Source organism: Penaeus chinensis, chromosome 12 (assembly GCF_019202785.1).
Source record: "Penaeus chinensis breed Huanghai No. 1 chromosome 12, ASM1920278v2, whole genome shotgun sequence".
Taxonomy (NCBI): domain Eukaryota; kingdom Metazoa; phylum Arthropoda; class Malacostraca; order Decapoda; family Penaeidae; genus Penaeus; species Penaeus chinensis.
In genome coordinates this window covers 23,107,193-23,109,692 of record NC_061830.1, presented here as the reverse complement: position 1 = coordinate 23,109,692, position 2,500 = coordinate 23,107,193, and the positions used below count along the sequence as shown (strand labels likewise).

At 33.1% G+C, this 2,500-nt stretch overlaps 1 long non-coding RNA gene across 1 annotated transcript in view; it reads right to left on the bottom strand.

Moving 5' to 3' along the window:
• LOC125031142 overlaps positions 1–2,500 on the bottom strand; it is a 6,781-nt gene that overhangs the window by 1,722 nt on the left and 2,559 nt on the right. The window contains exon 2 of the long non-coding RNA XR_007115453.1: positions 1–2,500. This exon is cut by the window's left edge and continues 1,722 nt beyond it; it is cut by the window's right edge and continues 2,031 nt beyond it. This is a non-coding gene — a long non-coding RNA (uncharacterized LOC125031142).

Sequence of the window (2,500 nt, the reverse complement as noted above, 5' to 3'; positions counted from 1 at the left end):
CAATGATTCCGCAATTTCTATGTGAACTGCTTTTATAGTTAATAATGTAAATAATATGCCATAGTGCTTCATCGGAGATCTTGCCTTCCTAGTATAGAATAGACCAAAACAATCTACAAGATTCATAGTGAAAGATGGTTGGTTGGCAGAGATCCTATCAGGAAGGTTTGCCATCTGTTGTACTTCAGTAACCTGGTACTTCCAAAAGCGTTCTCTAAATGAACTCAAGATGTGCTCATGCCCTTGGTGTCCAAGTCTCTCATGACAATTTCTGATGATCTTATCTGTTATATGGTGCTTACTTAGTAAAATAAATGGATTCTTGCTGTCACATCTTAGCCCTTGTAAGCCTGTCACCTACATAACACAGGTCTTTAGGTAATAAAGGATTCTGTTTAATTACAGTACTATTTCTTTTCACTCCCAATATATGTATGTATGTATGTATATATATATATATATATATATATATATATATATATATATATATATATATATATATATATATATATACATACATACATGTATACTCGTATACTCGATTTAATGTTCTTTATCTCTTCATGAAATAATTCTTGTTGAACCAACCTAATAATTGCCTTTTCTGCCTCTTCTAATACATTTACAGTAAGAAAACTCCTATACTTCTTAGTATCATTCAATCTGTTGCATAAGAACCACGCAACAGATTTCTTAATCTTGTGCCAGCATGAATAATGTTGCAGCAAGCTTTGGATGGTATCTTTCTTACTGCTACAGTCCAATGTAGTTCTTAATTTCTAAATCACCTTCATTCATATATATTATTGATGGCTCCCTAGGCCTGTTATCTTCATGGAACAGAAACTCTAGACCTTTAAGCCAACATTCACTTTGATTACCTCTAAAAGCATCATCTGTAAGATTAAGTTCGGAATGAACATATTTCCACTGATCACATTCAGAACCATCATGGAAAATTGCTAAACGATTAGGATATCTGCCTTAATGTTCCAGCATATTCCAAGAGCCTTTTCCACTGGTAAAGAATTATGGCATAAATTAAGCTCTTTTACATTCTTTCTCCTATGATTTATGGGTAAAGATTCCAAAAGCTTCCTACTGTTGCTGATAAATTTTGTAAATCAAAACCACCCCTTGAACACAGTGACTTAACACCATGTGCTGTTTTAACTAAATCCTCTTCCATAGCCATTGACCTCAAACAGTCAACATAAAAAATTCTAAATATTGTCTTTAGAACTTCTAGTAAATATTTACTACCTTAATCACTTGCAGTTCTGTGTAGAGTGAAATTCGAACAACTAGGAGAAGACTTTGCTCCAAATGGGTGAACAGTCGTATGATATTCACTTACTTGCTAAGATTTCCATCTAGTCACCACAAAAACCTCAAATAATCCCAATTTCTCTGGAAAACCAGCTTGATAAAACACACTATGATGAGCGATATACCATACAACTTTATCTTCATTGTCCCTTGTCTGTGGCACTTCCTCTGCATAACCTCTTTCTATAACATTGGTCATGAAAGCACAATAATCCCTATGAAATACTTTATCTCCGAAGAGTTTCCTTTTTAGACCTAATTTTTTTTCTGCATAGATCCTCGGACAGGAACTTCATTTCTAAATAGTATTCCTATCTCATAATGTCCCTTAATTATTTTACAAAGTTCTCAACTTTCTTCTTCCATTTTCTATCTTCCTCAAAAAAAAGGTGAATAGATGAATTTACAACTTCAAATTCTTGATTATACATTATAACCATTACCTGATCTACATTCACCTCATCTAACTTAACTTGATTACCCTGGATATTTAAAGACTCTCTCTCAAAGATCCATTAACTATCCATGCCAGTCTTTTCTTCACAGCAAATGGTCCAGCTTCCTTTGGACTATGTATTATTTCCCTTGGTTCCATTGCTTTTGGAACATTATTTCCTAACATTAATCCTATATCCACATCATAGCCTGGCAGTCAATTACAATTTAAATACGGCCAACTTTTAAGAACTTTCCTTATTATATCATCTGATACTGGTATATTCTCTATTGTATAAACTGGTGGCAGAGAAATAAAATCATTTTCATTTGGATCAAAAATTTCCATTCCTGCTACTATTCTACTATTAATTTTAACATCTAAATGTATTGCAGAAAGTGACAATTGAGTTGAAACAGTCTTTGTAATCATAAGCTTAGGCAAGGGGTTCTTTGTGCAGAATGTTGCTGTACTGCCATTATCTAGGAAGGTATAAGTGGGAATCAATTGGTCCCTACTGTCACATATTTTTACAGGAATGACGGACAATTTATACCAGAGGGTTTAGATTTATTATTTACTTTTTTGACATTAACTTTTAAGTTATGTAAATCATTTTCACCATTACCTGATATTATATGAGCAATATCATCCTTGCTATCCTCTCTCTGATAATTCCTCTCTCTGATAAGTTATTAACATTTTGGTCCTTGCTTTATATTATTTGTAACAGTA